The 18,175-nt window shown below is 37.4% G+C and overlaps 1 long non-coding RNA gene across 1 annotated transcript in view; it reads left to right on the forward strand.

The window, feature by feature from the left end:
• Window positions 1-17,961, forward strand: part of LOC121068597 — a 104,977-nt gene extending 87,016 nt beyond the window's left edge. Inside the window, exons 4-5 of the long non-coding RNA XR_005818979.1 lie at window positions 15,268-15,521; window positions 17,815-17,961. This is a non-coding gene — a long non-coding RNA (uncharacterized LOC121068597). The remainder of the gene's footprint in view (window positions 1-15,267; window positions 15,522-17,814) is intronic.
• Window positions 17,962-18,175: the final 214 nt, after the last annotated feature.

Here is an 18,175-nt window from a genome sequence, read left to right on the forward strand (position 1 = left end):
TGCTCTATAGAATTATTGGTGCAGCTTTGATAAAACTTTGCCTTTAGCTAAATCTCTGCAATTACATTGGAAGATAAGAGGCTGTTGTCCGACAACAGCTGAAGTCAAAATGTAAAGACCTTTAAGTCACACATATGCCTCTGAGAATAAAATTTGATCTGCGGAAGTTATTTTCTGCAGTTGGTGTTTCTCAAGCTAACATAAAAAAGTGCCCATTTTTCAGCTTCAAGGGGGAGTGTAAAATGTTTCCCCACCCAAGTACATTTGATGTGTATATCATAGTAAAAGTACAAAATGCTTTATATTTACTATTCAAAAATGTTGGTAAAGAAGCACTATGAATGCAGCTATGGGTAACACAATATTTTATATTTCTAGCTTTTCCAAGTGGATATGGTCTGTCATTTTGCACTACCATAATGGCATTGGTGGTTAAAAAGCTTGTCCATGTAACATATAAAGGTCCAAGGGACAGTATTTCTGAAGGATATTTAGTCTTGTTTCTCATGTAATCCCCACCCTCACAGCCAGGAAGGTATATACATATGCATGTATAAAGATTACTTATTATCATCTATCAAATAGCTTCTAGAATAAATAAATTTATAAGTGCCTCTTATTCCTATCCCAAGAAAGAAGAGAATAAAAAGAAAATGGAGGTTTAAGCACTTACCCTTCTAGTGTAAGCCCCTAGTATTTTGACCTTTGAGCAAAAGAAACAGGGTATTGATATGTACGCACACTCATGTATTTTAATAGGATTTGCTTTTGATCCCAGTGAATTTATGAAATAGCAGTGAAAGCGGGCTCCATGCATTTAAATTAAAAGTTTACTTGGTATTTTTAAGCTAGAGATGTTATTTTCATCTTTCATCACAAAATTCAGTCTTTCGAATTAAAGAGGTTTGTGTTTCTCAGTTTATTTTTTTCCCTGGGGCTTGATAGTTGTAGTCCAAATTGTGTTTCTTAAATGAATTTAGCTATCTACTTTCAATTTTCCATCCTTTACACTATATTTGAAACTTGTCTGTATTTTCAATGAGCATTACTCTGGAATGTCTCTTTCTAAAAAAGATACGATGTTAACAATCTCTTTCCCATACTCCTAATCTAGTTATGTGTGGCTGGAGTCTCAATGAAAAAGAATGATCGTCTTTTTCTATTTTTGGTCTCTGCTGATAGCCTTTTTGATCTGATATTTTAAAGTTTATCTCATTTTTAAGCTAATAGTAAATGAGGAAATATAGATTAAAATTGCAACCATGTAACTATTAATTTAATCTTTCTGGAAAATTCACTTACAGCTTTAAAATGCTTTGTAAATGCAGCAATTGCTGTAGCACTGTCAACGTTTGTGTCATTTGTTATTCTGTTAACAGTGTACCTGTTTTTGTATATAAATATAAATCTATGTAATATTTCTTTTATTATTATTTTTAATACTGCAGTAAGGTATGGAAGTCAAAGTCTTTCAACATAACCATGCTTCCACTGCTGGTGGATGATGTGGTTAATACAACACAAGTTTTATGATTTAATTTAAATGTACTCTTTGGAAACAATTCTATCAGACCTCAGAAATAAATAAGTGCCTATAAAGAACAAGAATTGACAGGAAAAGAGGCATTTGGAAGGCACTGAAGGAGAATGAATCAATTTGCTGATGCATTATTGCTATTCTGATCTTGTTTTTTTAATGACTTTCAAGCAAGTAGCTGATACTGTGGGAAATTTATACAGGCATATGACATTAGGCTTATTCACAATGTACTCATAAAATTCACAAATATGATAAGATAAGACTTGAGAATTATGCCATTCAGACAATATACTGTATTTTAATAGACATGCAAATAGGATTGGAGGTGTTCACGATCATTACTGTTCAACATCCATGAGCTGCAGTAAATAAGTGGGAGCATCCTTGCCTGTCCTGAGGCTGTCAGGCTGTCTCCTGCCTGAAGCCTTTAGAGAAGGACCTTGCTGGAGTGAATCGCAACATAGTGCCACTAAATTTGAACCATTGGGTCCTTTAAAGGGGTAGAGAAGCTTGTTTGTTTGTTTAAACTGAGAGATGTTTAATTTTGGCCATATAGGTTGGGTAGACAATTAGAAAGGGCTTGAGGAAGAAACCACGGGAAGCTTTGTAGCTAATCCTTATGCCTTTAAACTCCAGGTGTGAATCCTCAAGAGAATTGGATTATTTTGTTGTAGCCTTGGTTTCCAAATGATTGTAAGCACTGTAGGAAATAGATTGTGTCAGTGTAACATGCCTTCTGGATCACTCTGACTTTTCTCTGAGAAAAATGATTGCAATCAAGGAACGAGAGGTGAAAATCAAAACTCTTTCTAACTGGCTGGACTTTGTTAGAGGAAGATCTAATCAACCCATGTAGAAGTGCCATGCTTTCTAGAAGAGCTGATATGATGCTCTTAGGTACCGACTCTTTTCTCAGGCTGGAAAAATTCATTCCTTTGATATAAGTTGCTCTACTTAAGATTGTTTAGCATTTTTCTTGCAAGTCATTTTCAGAAGTGAATGGACCTTCATATTGATTTATTCTAAACTAGGGTTTGGCAGACTTTTGTCCTGGAATGGATGTTTGACCGGAGATAATTTTTCTGAGTCAGGGGTTGATTTAGACAGTATAGCTAAATCATAGGTTTGCTGTTTAAATGCTAAAAATAGCTAATTTTTCATTATCAAGTGCCAAATATGCATGCAAGCATTGTAAAGTATTGTAAAATATATCCCTCATCTGGAAAAGTATATGATTTAAATATACATTATTTTCAGTGCAATCAGCTTAAAAGAGAGGGATTTCCACATCATCAGGTTTGTGATATTTCACTCTACTTTTGAACTTCCTAACCTTTTTAAAATGTTACCTTTGATTACATTGTTCTTTTAGTTGATCTCATGTTTAGTTAGAAGTTCTCGCACTCTCCATTCCCTTTCCATTTCTGCCACCATATTTCAGTGTTTACAGAGTGAGAAGCATTACTGAAGTTCATCAGCTGGGCCCAAGCACATAACATGAGGCCAGGCAGCTTACTATCATTATTGCAGTAAGGCATTAGTTTGCTGTTAGCACTGTGCACTTCTGTGAAGCCAAGAACTCCTCACTTTCAGATTTCAAGGTTTTCAACAGTTGAAGACAGTGTCACATATAGGTGCTGGCAGCTTGTTTATGTCTACAGTCATGCACATTTGTGTTGTGGGCAGTGGCACAGCCTCCCTGTATTGTGACCACCAGCTTTCCAAAGGCATAACTACATTTTTGTTTATGCTTGTACCAGGCAAGATACCGCTCTGGATGAGCAATGGCACTGAGCCTGTGCGATTATGTCCTGCAGGTAGAAGCAGGCTCCTAAATGCCATCTGGCAGTGCTAGGGGGCTGGCTGTATCAGAGCATTGAGCCAAGGAAGAGGTTGCACAGTAAACTTGCTTCACCTGGTTTTTGTGTGCTGTGTGTGGAAATTCCACGTAGATTGTCCAACCTGAACATAAGCATCACATGTAGGTGCATGGTGAGCTGGTAAGCCCGCTGGTGTAACCTTTAGCTTTAGATTTGCTCACTTCTGAGATTTAATTCACAATTTAATGTTGCTGTTACATGGATTTATTCATTTAATTCCTAATTATTTTTTGAAAGTACTGTATGCCTGAAGAACTAAAACCTCCAGTCTCTACTGAAGCTGGTACTTTCAGATTCATCTAAAACCTGAGCCATGGCATGTGCTTATTGAAGTCTTTGAACTGCATATAGCTGTCGTTTGAGCTCTGTCTACTTCAGAGGGAAAGGAAACACTTTCCTATTCTGCTCACAGACAGCCTGCGCTGGAGGGCTGCTGCCTCTTTTCTCACAATGACTGAAGCAGCTAATCATGTGTAATCCCTGTGTTACTGCTCACAAAGAAAATCTGTGGGCATTGGAAAAGCATAAATTGGTGCATATACACATTTTACATGGATAGATACTTATATTTTATTTTGTAAGTCCTATCATTTTGGATCCACAATTATTATTATTATTTTTTTTTTATGTGGCAGATCCACATGGCAGTCGTGATTTCATTTGTATTGCCTTGCTGTTGTGAGTTCCTAAAACATGTAACTTGTAATGCTTGATAAAATATATATATTTTTTTCTTTATTGAGATATAAATATATTTAGGGAATTTTCAGTTCTGTTCCTTAGGATAAAATGCTGAGCTGCTGTACATTGTTCAACAATAGAGCTGCTACATGTCTGTGTCTTCCAGACATCTTTTTTTTTTTTCTTTTCTTTTTTAATCACGTGAAAATGCTGCTTCTGGACAGGTCTTTGCTGGGCTGCCAAACATCTGGAAACCTTGGACAAACAGCTCTTGCACATGGATAGATTCTATTGCAGTGAGTCCAATACATCACGGTTTGTCCGAGTTGCTCTATACAAGCTATGAAATGCATATTTCCACCTTAATATACATCATTTACTAGACAGAAATATGAATCCTATTCAGTGTGATGGATTGCACTTTGACTTACAATATCAAAGATTTGGATCGTTTTATGCTCCTAACCAAACGTGGGTACAAATTTTCAACATTTTCATGTGGTGATTTAGATTATCTGTTTCTATAATTGTATTGAAAATTGAGCAGAACACTTTTTTTTTTTTTTTATTAGTGACTTGATAATTTAGCTCATGGATGGTATCAAAATACTAGCTGTGAGTTGTCATGTAGGTATGCACCCCTGCTCTCTGTGGAAAACTGTAAAATAGGATTTCTCATAGAGATGCAGAGAATTTGTTGGCTTGTTTAAATAGTTGGGTTATCTTTTATTATTATTATTATTATTATTATTATTATTTACTAGTTCATTCTGGCATTGAGTTTTAGCATGTTCTTTTGCTGTTTCATGCTCTTTCATACATCCAGGTTTGACAAGTGTGCTCCATGGAATCCAAATATGTTACTAGAGGTTTCAGACCTCTCTCTGAGACATAGATTTCTTTGGGGAATGATCCGGTACCAAAAATCAGAGACTATATATTTTGAGAATAAACCTTATGTTGTAGAGTTGGGGATGTTAACATTATAAGGCTTGGCTGTGCACTCAGATAATTTCTTCAGGAGCAAGATGGAAGTGATGCCAACTTGTACTTCATTATTACCACAGTTTATGAATACCTCAGTAGGTTCAATAGGTCTATTATCTCTCCTCTAGTAAATCTGTCAGCTGCCTTTGAAATGACAATGACCTTTATTATTATTATTATTCAGGTTTTTATTGTGGTTGTGGGTTTTAGCAAGGGGTAGCAGAATGGTGATTAAATTTTTCTATCCTCTTGTCTTTGAAGTAGTTAAAAGTCGATGGCTTTTCTGTTCTACAAGCACTATTATACCAATTCAGGATTAAAATTTTAATGTCTTCTAGTGACACCATTAGGCCAAGCATGTTTCTGCCCATGATTACACATTAAAAAATATATATTGGAAAGATTTAGGGTATGATCAAGAGTGTGTTAAAGTCCAATTTCCCTTCTGCCAAAACAGACTTCCCAGAATATATGTTTACTGTCATCTAAGTAAACTAATACAGAGATGAAGATTGATACTTACTCTAAATCATATGGAAGTATTTTGACAGGTTACAGAAATTTGTAAATGACAAGAATTGGGTTTGTTCTCTTGAAAGATTTTGACCAACCATTTTCAGTGAGCTGAGCAGCTTAGAAGTCTTGATGAACACTCCCCATATTTTTTTCCAAGATAGATACTTTAAGTATGTCCTTAATTGTATCTTATCTGTAAGGGTGACCTTTTCTTCCTGATCAGCCTTTACAATGTTTATCTCAATCTTTGTCACAGCCAGATTAGATTATAATGTTGTAGCCTGAGTTTAGCAACATCTAAAGACCATTCAGAAATTCTGTTTAAAAAAGTCATTTTTCTTGCTTAATCATGTCTCATATAGATCCATGCTCTGTAGGTAATGCAGCTGATAATTCATTTACAGCCTTTCAAATCTTCTGGTAAAAGAGAGAGAAATCTGATCTGCTGAGATTCATTATAACAGCAACTGAAACCACTGAAAAGAAAATAAAATGAGAAGTACACTTGGCATGTATTTATTTACAATTGACTCTGCTATTCTGGGTAATAAATGAGGTGGGATAAGGAAGATAAAGCAAACCCACAAATTTAAAACATACGTAAAATAGCTGCAAGAACATTCTGTACATAATTTATATTTAAACTTGAAATGAAGATATGTAAGGTTAAAAAGGAAAAGGAAAAAGTCTCGTGTCTTTTCTGCTTGTATTACGGTTAGTCTGCAACCTGGATATTTTTTTCCATGACTAATTGAAAATTGGCTATATTTCACATCTGTTTTGGCTTAACTAAAATCTGCCGATGACTACTTGCACTCATTACACAAGTTACTTGTATCTCATACAGAGATGTGCTTTACCTCTGCCATATTTGTTCTATTCTTCAGGTTGGAGTTCAGGCCCATGTTCTTTCTCCTTTTCTTTAAATAATATGCATAACCGAAATTCCTGTTTTAACTGCTGTCTTTGCTCTGTACTCCTATTTTAACTACAATTGTTCTAATATCTGTTATAAGGTACTAAAGGAATTCTGGTTTTCCTATTAAGGCTATTCTTACATTAAAAATTTCTTTGACTTGCATTAACAGTCAGATCATGCAAGTTGGTTTTATTAATTTAATCCTGTCTGTTTAAAATCACTCACAGACTACTTATTTGTTAGATGCTGCAAAGAATGTAAAACTGAAAGGTAAAGAATGTTAAAGAGTTAGACTAGGATTTTTTTTCTGTAATATTTTTGATTTAATATGTAATCTAATTTAGTGTGTTCTTCAGATGCTTCAATCATAGCCACAATTAATGTTGCTATTGTTTGCTGTTCAACCAATGTACTGGCTTTGCAATACAAAATTCGAGCTGTTCTGTAGATATGCTTTAGGATACTCAGAGTAAATATCAGATTAAAAATAAAATAAAATAAAATCGAGTTTTAGGGGATTTTTTTTAGGGTGAATTTCAGTTCTATTTTAAAAAGAGCCTTATGCTTTATGCAAAGTTTCAGAATTTGGAGAAAAGGAATGATTAAAGCTGTAATTGCTCTACTTCAATATGTCTTGCTGAGATGTTCATTCTTTTATTCTGTGTAGATTAATCAAGTTCAATATTTAACAGTATTCATAACTTTTCTGAGCTTTGACATAGTTATCTGGTATTACGTCAGGTTATGGTAGCTTCTTTGCTTATTGAACATCATTTGCTAGAAGCAGCCATAGCTCTGATTGCTAGGGAACATGTATATGCATGCATATACGTCTGTGACTTCAAGCTAAGTCTGCGGAGAAATGTGAAGGAGCTGTCTAAATTAATCATCTCTCAGTAACTGTTGTATCTCAGACAGATAAAATGTTTCTGAAAAGGTCTAGAGGAAGGGGGCGGAGGAAGACTCAGACGTTAATTGCCTTTGCTGTGTCTTTAAGTAGGGTGCAAAATCAGCGTCTGTGCTCCAAATCTACTTCAAAGGGTAGAGGGCTATTGCAGTTCACTGCTGTTTTATGGTTAGAAGAGGAAAAATGGAATCTCAGTTTAGAGGTGAAAATTAAGAGAAAGTGGGTTGTTCTTGTTCTGCTCTTAATCTGCCCATGCTCTCAGAATGAGCACACCAGACCCACCACCCAGAACATGTGCCTTCCTCTCTAGATCCTCACCATCCCAGCAGGGCTCAGGAGAGTTTATACCTGAGGTGAGGCAGGCACTTACCCAAGGAATGGCACCTGAACGTCTGACGGTATCACAGAGTGAGCTCAGCAGTTGTCCAAGGCAGAGGAGAGACAGTGATCTTCCTCTTCCTCACCATGTTTGCAACATGGCAGGTTGTGGCTTTGATTTCGGTCTGACTTCATGGTGGTTATTAATGTGTTTCTGTTACTCTGGAGGTAGAGCTTAGGTGAACCCTACTGGCTACCAGCATTAGGCCTTTACAGTTGCAGGTGTTAAATCTTTTTTAATAGAAGATTGAAATCCACAGAAATTAATGTTCTGCACATTGCTTATTCATATGATCTTGGGGCCAAATGCTACAGAACTGCTATTTTCAGAATGTAGAACTAAAAGCTAGGCAGCTTAACATCTCAGTTGGGGAAGTGCTATGTAATTAATTGCCTGGCTTTATTTTGGAAAGATGGTATGTTTCAAGAAAAAGAATATTTTAAATGGGCAATCTCTGAATTTATCGGCTGTTTTTCTACAGTATTGGAGCCACCATCTTCCCCACACATAGATATCTGTTGCAGAAAGTTTACTGAGGAGACCAGGAGGGAATGAACTGACAATGGTATTAATCTTCAGAAATTTAAAACGTCTTTTTCACACTTATTTAAAAGTAAATCTTTCTATTTATATAACAAATCTATCCATACAGATAGTAGTTATTTCCTAATGAAGCTTTTGTAAAGTTTATGTTGGGGACTTTTCTGATGTTCAGTGGAGAGAAGCATAAGTTATTTTCTATGGGTATGTGAACTGTCTTTGAACGAAACATGTTTTCAACCCAAGGGGGTCTTCCATTAGGCAGTAAATTTAGATTGCCAGAGACACAGCTGAAGCCAACTACTCTGCTCTTTGGGAAGTTCAGGCCATTTGGACATGCAGACATCACACCAATACAAAAATCAATGCAAATATATTTTGATTCAGACAAATCCATATGCAGCACTGACACTATAGCACTACAAATATGATTTCTCTCAAGCTAAAATTGCTTTGACTGATGAGAATGGAACAATTTTATTTATTTCTTTAGGGATCCTTCCTTACTGAGATTAGATGCTTAGGGAAATTTATTTTTATTTCTCTTAATAACACATAGAACAGTTTTGTGCAAAGCCAAGGTTATTCAGTGTTCTGGAACTTGCCAGGAGGAATTACTGAAAGGAAACTGAACCACAGCACCAGCTGAAATAGCACAACAGAAAATGCCACTTTGCAAGTGACAGCTGGAAGAAATCCAGGGCACAGAGTCAACAGCTGTCTTCAGTTGTCACAGTACTACTTCATGTAGGGTTCAGAATAAGACTTGTGATTTTTCCCAGTCTCAGTTTGGGAGAAAAAGGTTATCTGTAGTTTTAGTAGGAATGCTATAGCTGGACTTTTTTGATGCTAGAGAAAATCATAGTGTAAGTCATCTTGGAACAGAGTTCAGGTCACATGAAAATGGTGGTGATCCGTGGGAACAGTCAGCACTGATTTATCAGAGGTAAATTATGACTGATTAAACTTATTACATTCTATGACAAAATATCTGGATTTGCAGATGAGGGGAGTAGCGGATGCCACTTACCTCCATTTTTAGCAAGGCTTTTAAGATGTCTCATTCAGCATTCTTGTGTGAGGATGTTTGTGGTCTGGTGGATGAAAAGATGGTTTGGCTCTTTATCTGGGGAGCAGTACTTCATCAGACAGATTCTGCCTGGAGGCCAGTATCAAGGGAAGCATTTCAGGGTCCATTCTTGTTGTGTTCAATATCTTAACTTGGAGGAGGTGACAAAGTGTTTGCTCATAAGGTTTGCACCAAATTAAGTGGGACGAGTCAAAACAGTCAAGGAGAGGGTTGCTGTCCAAGGGGACCTTCAAATCAAAGGAATGGGCCAATAAGAGCTTTATGAAATTCAGGGATGATAAATGTCAAGTCTTGCTCCTGTGAAGGAATGAGACAGTAAGGATACATGCTGGAGGTTGTCTGTCTGGGGAGCAGCTCTCTGGAGAAATCACTAGGGCTGTGGTAGGCAGCCAGGCAAGCATGAGCCAGCAGCGTGCTCTGGCAACATCCTCATTTGTATGAATGGGCACATACCTAGGTCAAGTGAAGTGAAGCGAAATGATAAAGACCCGTCTGGATGTCTACCTGGGCAACCTGCTCTAGGGAACCTGCTTTGACAGGGAGGTTGGACTCAATGATCTCTTGAGGTCCCTTCCAACTCCTACAATTCTGTGATTTTCTTCTTCACTCAGCACTCTTGAGATCCCATCTAAAACACTGCACCTGGTTTTGGGCCCTTCTGTCCAGGAAAGGTATCAGTCAACCGGAGTGAGTTCAGCAGAGGGCCACCATGATGGTTGATGCTGGAGCATTTGCCCTGTGAGGAGTGGGGGCTTCTTCGGTCGAGAAAAGGGACAGTTTTGGGAGGAACCAGCAGCAGTCCCCCAGCACCTACCGGGAGGGCATCAAGGAGATGGAGCCAGGCTCTTTGTACATATTGGAAGAAATAGAGAAAACGTGAATAATCTGAGAAAAGAGAAGTTGTGTTGATGCAAGGAAGTGTGTGTTTGTTTGTTATTTATTTATATATGCATTTTTAAACCAGGATAATAGTCAAGTACTAGAAGATATTGCCCATACAGATTGTGCAGTTGCCATTCTTGGAGATTTTCTAGACCCACCTGGGGACAGCCCTGAGCAACCTGATCTGAGCAGACTCTGCTCTGAGAAGTAGGTTGCACTAGAGCACTCTTGAGGTCTCTTCCACCTTGAATTATTCTGTGATTATCCAGAAGGGACAATTAAAGCAACTAATGGAACAGATGAGTCCTGTTCCCACTATTTAAAAAAAAAAAAAAAAAAAAAAAAAGAAAATGAGACCACCAATCACAACTGGAAGGCAGGGACATGAATAGAACCATACATCCCCAGAGCAGTGGGGAGCCCATTCCCCCTCAAGGGCAGTTCTCCATCCTGTTGCCAGCCTTGCACAATGAGAAGCTAACACAGAAGAGCTCTGTTTGCAACATCTGAAGATATTCCACAGGCACGTTCCTTCCTCTGCATAGATGTTTTTTGTTTTTTCCCCCTTTGGTTTTTAACTCCTATTTTATTTTTTTATTTCTTTAATAGCTTTGATCATTACCATTTGATCTATCTGAGAAGAGCTCCCTCAGGGCCTTTTCCAGGACCATGATAGTGTATTAACGTCAGCCCTAGTAAAGAAGGAAATTTATGTATTATCTTCTGGATTTTTTTTTTTTTTCCGACTGGGGCTCTGCAAGTTAGGGGTGGGGGAAGAAGAAGAAGGAAGAGTGATGTAGTTACTGCAGAGTCCTGGATCTGTGAGTGAAAGAGAGACAGTTCTAGGGAAGTTGGTCATGGCCTCCACCAAGGATGCATGTTCAGTCTCATCTCATTGCAAAAGAATGTTAAATAAGGATGACCATAAGAGAAGACAAGGAATGTCCCAGAAACCAAGATCCAGCTCTTTGTGAAGCATATTGGGAATGCTGATCTCATATGCAGTCATGTGTTATTGAACCAATGTTCCCATGCAGCCCTCCCTGGTTTTCCTGCTACCCCTTGTGCAGCTTAAAGCATTACATCTGTTGGTAAGGTCAGGGCTGCATCTCCTGTGCTTGTAGCCTGGTAAATGCAAACCCAGAAGATCCATGTATTGGTGAATGAGGGAAAGCAACTATTCTGCCAGAAGCTATCTGTGCATGGTGCAGCTGGGGTGATAGAGGTGCTTATGAACTCTCATTGCAGGGGCAGAGTACTAGTTAAAAGAGAGAGCAACATGTGCAATGCTTTCTGCAATGCAGGGCATTCCTTATTAGGAGTTGCAGCTTTGCCCTGGTAAAGATGGTTAAGAGACATGCGTTAGTAATGTGGAAAGGGTATGATCAGATTTCTCAAGTGAGAAACAAAAAAATCCCAAACGCTTCTTGTCTGGATAGAACTAAATTCTTCATTACTGTGCCTGGTTTGTCAGCTATGTGATAAACACAAGTATCTACATGTTGGATTGTAACTGAATCTGCACCTGAAAGTTTCCTCATTTCCTCATAAGTCATTTTTATAGTTTCTTTCCATATGGCAATGACAATAGAGTACCTTGTGGCCTTCTCTAGCCATCATCACTGAGAATACAAATTGATGGATGATCTTGTGATGATTCTTTTGGATGACATGTATGTATTCTGCCTGCATACATTTTGTACTGATCTTAAGCAGCTTACAGAACATAGGGAGAATGCAAATCACATGTTCAGGCCTTTTCATTTTGTTGGGGAAAGTTGCTATTGCAAAACACATTCAAATCAAATGAGCAACTGCTCTTTGATAGCACCATCTACACTCAGATGAAATTTTCTAACTGGGAATTTTTCTCAGGCTAGGTCCAAAGTTATGCCATCAATTCAATAACGTAGATCCCACTATGGATGAAGGTCATGTCCCAAGATAAATTCAATGTATGTTTTTCTTTCTGCCAGGTATAAGTTTTGTACTGTCAATATTCAGGTAAAAAGGTCATGTCACCAGAATGAGGTTCTACTAACTTGTTCTTAGTTGCTCACACACATTCATCAAAATCTCATATAGGTCACCTGATACTGACCCATATACACTGTTTGTGGCAGACATCCTTTCTTTTCTTCGTTACTAGCATTTTACATACCTCATTGAGACTCTTAATTACATTCTCTGATTAGGAAATGAACAGCTATTCAAGTCCCATTTTAACAGTTCTGTAGAGCATAACATGGTGAGTAGTGCATTGTATATGAATTTACCTCTTTGATTAATAAAGCCCACTGATATAACCAACCCCTGTAAAAAAATATCTATCCAGAATTTATACCCAAGTAATTATTTGGTTTAGTTATGTAAATTTGTATTCCGCATCAGGAGAGAATTCTCTGAAATGGATTACTATGAACAAAAAATATTACAGTATTTTCCAAACACTGAAAAAAATCTTTCTACTGAAAGAAATTTCATATATATCATGTCATTCCTATTTGTCATTGAAAGACTGATTTCTGCCCCTAAGTCTCAAGGAGACCAGTGTGTCCTCTGTAATTTATATCTGGAGTTTGTAACCTGAGGAAAGAATTTTCAGGTACTGAAATACAAATATTGCTGTTCTGTCTCTACACGAATCTTAAAAACCTCTGCTTTGTTTAAAAAAAAAAAAAAAAAAAAAAAGCACAGCCAAAAGGTTTGGTTCTTAATTTTTTGCAAATTTCATTTTTAATATGTTAAATATTTTATTTGTTTGTCTAGATTTCTCTGGTATTTGCCTCGAAAATACATTATCCACAAACCCTTAATCAGAACATGAAAGGATCATTTTATCTCCTGTACTACTTTTTGTGCTCTATTTCCCAAGGCTTCTATTGATATATATAAATATTTTAATGCAAATAACTTACAAAGGTTTCATTTTAGTTGCTGCAAAGCTATTACCTTTAGTTTGAAGTCTTCTAATTGGGATTTTCCTTGAATTTTTTATTGGAGTTTCTTCTAGAAAAGAGTTTGTGTGTTTTAATTTAATTAAATACATGTGCATAAATTAGCCTTTCAACAACATAAAAAAAGCATTTTATTAGATATTATTTTCTTTGAATATTATTAAGGTTATATTAGAACTATGGAAATTCCAAAACTGTCAACTGCTTTTTGATGAAACTTCCAACAGATGTACTGAATGTTTCAGATGTACTGATTTTGTTTCTTTCCTGAGAGCCTTCCACAAGTGCTCTTGTGAACAAATATAGAGGTAATAATAATAATTAACATTAAGTAGTCTGAGGATAAAGTCTCTAAGTATATCTCCATATAAAGGTAGTAGTATGCAGATTTTATTTATTTTTAAATATATAAATTTTCATAAACTTCTTAGACAACTATTCACATCCTCTGGCATTATGCAGGCATAGTGCCTGATTTGCAGGGTGATGTTTTGTAGCTATTGGTGTACCGGTTTGTGAGCACATTTGGTATGAGCACATTTTAAAGTTGTGTGGAAAGCTTTCATTGCACCTGCATGAGGATCACATTTCTTAGCCAAATTATGATCCAGTAACCATGTTTTTTTTTTTTGTTTGTTTGTTTGTTTTCCCACATGGGTGCTCTCCTTTGCCTTTTCAGCTAGATGTAATACTCTCAAATTACAGTTTATTCTGTTGTTCTCCAGAGTTTTCATTTCTACAATGCAAGAAAGCATGGACTTCATGTAGGATACTAGAGAGTTTTAAAGTTGTTCACTTATGTTTGCGTAGACGGAATATTACCAAGCACAACTCTAACACAGTTTTTGGTATTTCAGATTTTTCTGGTTGTTTTACTTCTGAAATTCCCTTGTACAGGGATATTCCCTTATAGGAGAGATAATGTTATTGAAACATGTTCTGCTGTATGGAGAAAGATACAGAACTCGTTTCTTTTCACATGCACAGTTGACATCCCTATCTAGTGTTGAGGAGCTCTGAATCTTGTACAGACTAAGGAAACATGCAGATCACTGGAATCCATGGTATCAATCCGTGTGCTATGCAAAGGGGATGATTGCCCTGTGCACATAAACAAAGGAGCAATTACCGCTGTGCTTGCCATGGCTAGGCTGGTAAACAGGCAGTACAAACAGAACACGTATCAGTGGTAGGCCCTCTGTAGAAGTCTCTGCCACTGACAATGGGCACAGAACCCATGGGATGTCCTGTGCTGCCCCTGGCAGGAGGATGGAATCTCACTAGGAGAGGATGGAGTGCTGAGAGCTGTCATGTCTGAGATCGCCTCAAGTGTACATGCTTCTTTTGATAACCACTCAGTTGACGTCAACATCTCTGCCGTATGTTCAGCCTTCTGGGGAGAGGCGCCAGGGACAGGCAAATTCCAGCCTATGGAGCTGCAGATAAATGGAGCTGTGTCCAGAGCCAATTTAATTTTCCCTGCGTGATTGGCAATCTGTAGTAGGTGACTGGGGTGGGAGAAGAGCACCCAAGTGGGACTCACGTGTGAGAAGAAAAGGATATAGTCCTTCCAGTGAAGTATTTACCTGTGTGGGAAAGTGAAGAGCTTTGGACCAAAGCTGGTTATTGCATCCTTTTATCCATAAAGCAATTGTGGAAAAGCAGGAAAGCAGTTATGGTAATGCAGTTAATGTCCTTCTTCTTCAGAAATACCATTCTTTAAAAACCATAAATCACAAAGGCCGTATTTTGCGGCTCACTGTGAAAACAGCATGCATTGGTACGGTGCAATAATAATATTCTTGGGGCACAGGCTCATTGTGGGCTTGCAGTCAAGAGAATGACCTGCAAAACTGTGAATATTGATTTGGGGGTGCTACAGACTTTGCCCAAAATGTCTTGAAGCCCAGTACTGCCTAGATGCTGTCTTATTTTTATTTATTTATTTATTTATTTTTCCCACAAGCATTTTTTCCGGTGTCCCCACAGTGTCTCTGGGTGACTGGTCCTTTCAAAATCACAAGCAACAGCAAGATGGAGGGGCACCTGTACAGGATTTTTTTGTGAATTGCAAAGCCACTTTGGTAAGGCTTCCTAGACTGCCCTGGAGATTCCGTGTGCTGAATCAGATATGGACAGTCGTGACAGCAGTGCTACTCCTGCGGTCTGCTCCAGGAGCAAACCAGCCAGTCAGAATTCCAGGACAGACTCTCCTGCTCATACTTGATGGATGGAAATCTAAGGTACTTTTTTGTTCTCCCTCCCTTGTTACAGATCTTGTTTTGGGAGGTAGGTATTGCTCTTGTACTACAGGTTTGGAGTCAAGGCTCCAGGGATCCCAGTCTTTGCTCTGTTCTTCTTCTCTCTGTCCTCCTAGATATGTTCTCTCAGACATGTTCTCCTAAATGTCCTTCCATCCTTACAGATGAAAGGATTCCCTAAACCACACAGTTCTTTTTCAGAGCTATGTCCTGTGCTCTGTACATTCAGGGACAACTTCCTCAGAACAAGATAACATTTAATCCTAACTTTTTTGGAAAAAAAAAAAAAAAGTCCATATTTATTTTTTTTTTACACAAAAATATTCTCCAAATATTATTTTGATCTGAGCAGTTGCATTCTTGGTGACTCAATCATCCCTTTAAAAAACAAACAAACAAGCAAACAAAAACCAACAACACTGTTCTTTTCAAGACTAAAAGTGAGACTTTTGTCTCACTTTCTAGCTGTTCTCGTTCTCTTGTATTTAGAGACTTTGACAATATCAGTGGGCTCACTGTTGTTTCAAAGGCAGGATCTTATGGCAAATGGCATCTTACTGTTTCTGAAGAGCAAGCTACTGTGCTAGCTGTAGCCAACGTTTATTTTCGTGTTTACATGCACTTAGCCTCATATTGAAATGACCCCATGTTTTCATACAGCAGTCTCCTTGACAAGAAGCAAATGCATAGCACATACGGGGTTTATGGATTCCCACAGAGAAGGTCCACAAACAATAACTCCCTTCCTCGTTGAATACAAGCAAGGAAAGACTGAAAATTCATCTCTTCTCCTTGTTCCTGCATTCGTCTTCTGCTAAGCATACTGTAGTACTGAAAACCTGTAACAGCTTAAATAGGTTTGCAGCTAGTTTGCAGATCAAGACCTCCTGATCCCAGAGATTTTTATTTTAATACTTCTTATCCTTAATTATGAAAGTGAAATGTAGAAAACTCTGAAATGCAGACCATTTGTGCCCATATTAGAAAAGGTATAATTTCTTTTTTGGTTGTGTTCATAATTTTGCTTATGCTCCATGAAATATGGTATTAAATAAATGTCTTTAAAGTTGTGTGCATGTGTTGGCATCAGGAACTTAAGTTTCTATTGCTGCTTGTCTTGCATGAGGTGATAATATTATCATGGAGAGAGGATAACAAGGTCTTTCCTTCTCTTCTGTAGTCTCATTGGCTCTAATGCAGGGGTAGAATTTGCTTTTCACATCTTTTATTTTGGTCTCTACACTGAAAATATTTGACTTTTTCTAAGCAGACAGAGATGCAATTTGCAGGATATGCACTTCTTGAAATACAGGTATACTGTAGGCATACGCTTGCTCTATATATGCTTGTCTGCCTGTAGCACTGTTTAGGACAGAATAGAATAGTTGAGTTGGAAGGGACCTTCATCAAGACCATCGATACTGGCTGCCTGACTACTTCAGGGCTAGCAAAAAGTTAAAGCATGTTATTGAGGGCATTGTCCAAATGCCCCTCGAACACTGGCAGGCACGGGGCATCAGATTCTCTCAAGATATTAATACAGATGTTTTCACAGAAGTATGGAGATAAAAGTATCTTCACTTTCATGAAGGGAATGAAGTGCAGAATGTAGTTGTATACTAAGAGATGATTACATTGAGGTAGAAGCATAGGACTCTAAGTCTTTATTTTAAATTATTTCTTGCTTGTTTACAAAATGTTGCTTATGTTGTACATTAGAATTCAATTGGTGTCATCTGCTTTTCTGAGTGCCTGTGGTATAATCATTAAATACACAGAAGAACAGCAACCAACTATAATAATTTGCCCGAGGAAGGAGTCTGCAATGAAGGGTGTTTAGAGCTAAAAACTGTCTGTACTGACATCGTGGGAATTGCAGTCTAGGCTACAAAATGCCACTGATCATAAGGTCACGTAATAGAGATTACTTATCTGAAATGTAGCCCTTAAATCTCCTTAACTCCCCAGTCAGCTTTATAACTGCAAATTACATTATTTTGCTTTAAAATCTGAAGAAAAAGATTTCCTGCAAGCCTGCAGATAAAAATTTTGGGTGAGGAAAAAAGAGCAACTGCAGCTAAGCTCTACTTCATAAACCCGACAAGTCCCAGTTTAGATGGAAAAATCATCTATGGATATACAAATGTATGTATACAAAACTAAACTTGATAGGAATGTTTAGTAAACTGGATATTGGGGAAAGTTGGGAAATGTGTTTATCTCTGACTACCTGACCATGCTTCTGTCTTTTGGTGTTTGTTTGTTTGTTTTTCAGCCTCTTGAGATAGAGCCAAAAAAACCTTATTCCTGTACTGCACACTTATCAACATCCACACCTTATACTATCTAGAAGTTTGTAATTTTATGATATATAAAGAATGTAATAGCTAAAATAAAATTCTTCTTTATCATCTTTCTAAGTATTATTGTTTTACGGTGCTGTACATAGCAGGTTATGGTTGCATCCATTGAGTCTTACTCATTTTGTGCCATCCTGACTCTTTTATTCCTTTGAATACTATTTGTCAGTCAAGCATTATTAATTTTTTTTTTTCCTTCAGACTCTTCTAAGCTATACACATAATTTCAGAATGCTGATGTTACCATGGGACACGAATTCTTAATTCAGTCTCTTG

Source organism: Cygnus olor, chromosome 1 (assembly GCF_009769625.2).
Source record: "Cygnus olor isolate bCygOlo1 chromosome 1, bCygOlo1.pri.v2, whole genome shotgun sequence".
Lineage (NCBI taxonomy): Eukaryota > Metazoa > Chordata > Aves > Anseriformes > Anatidae > Cygnus > Cygnus olor.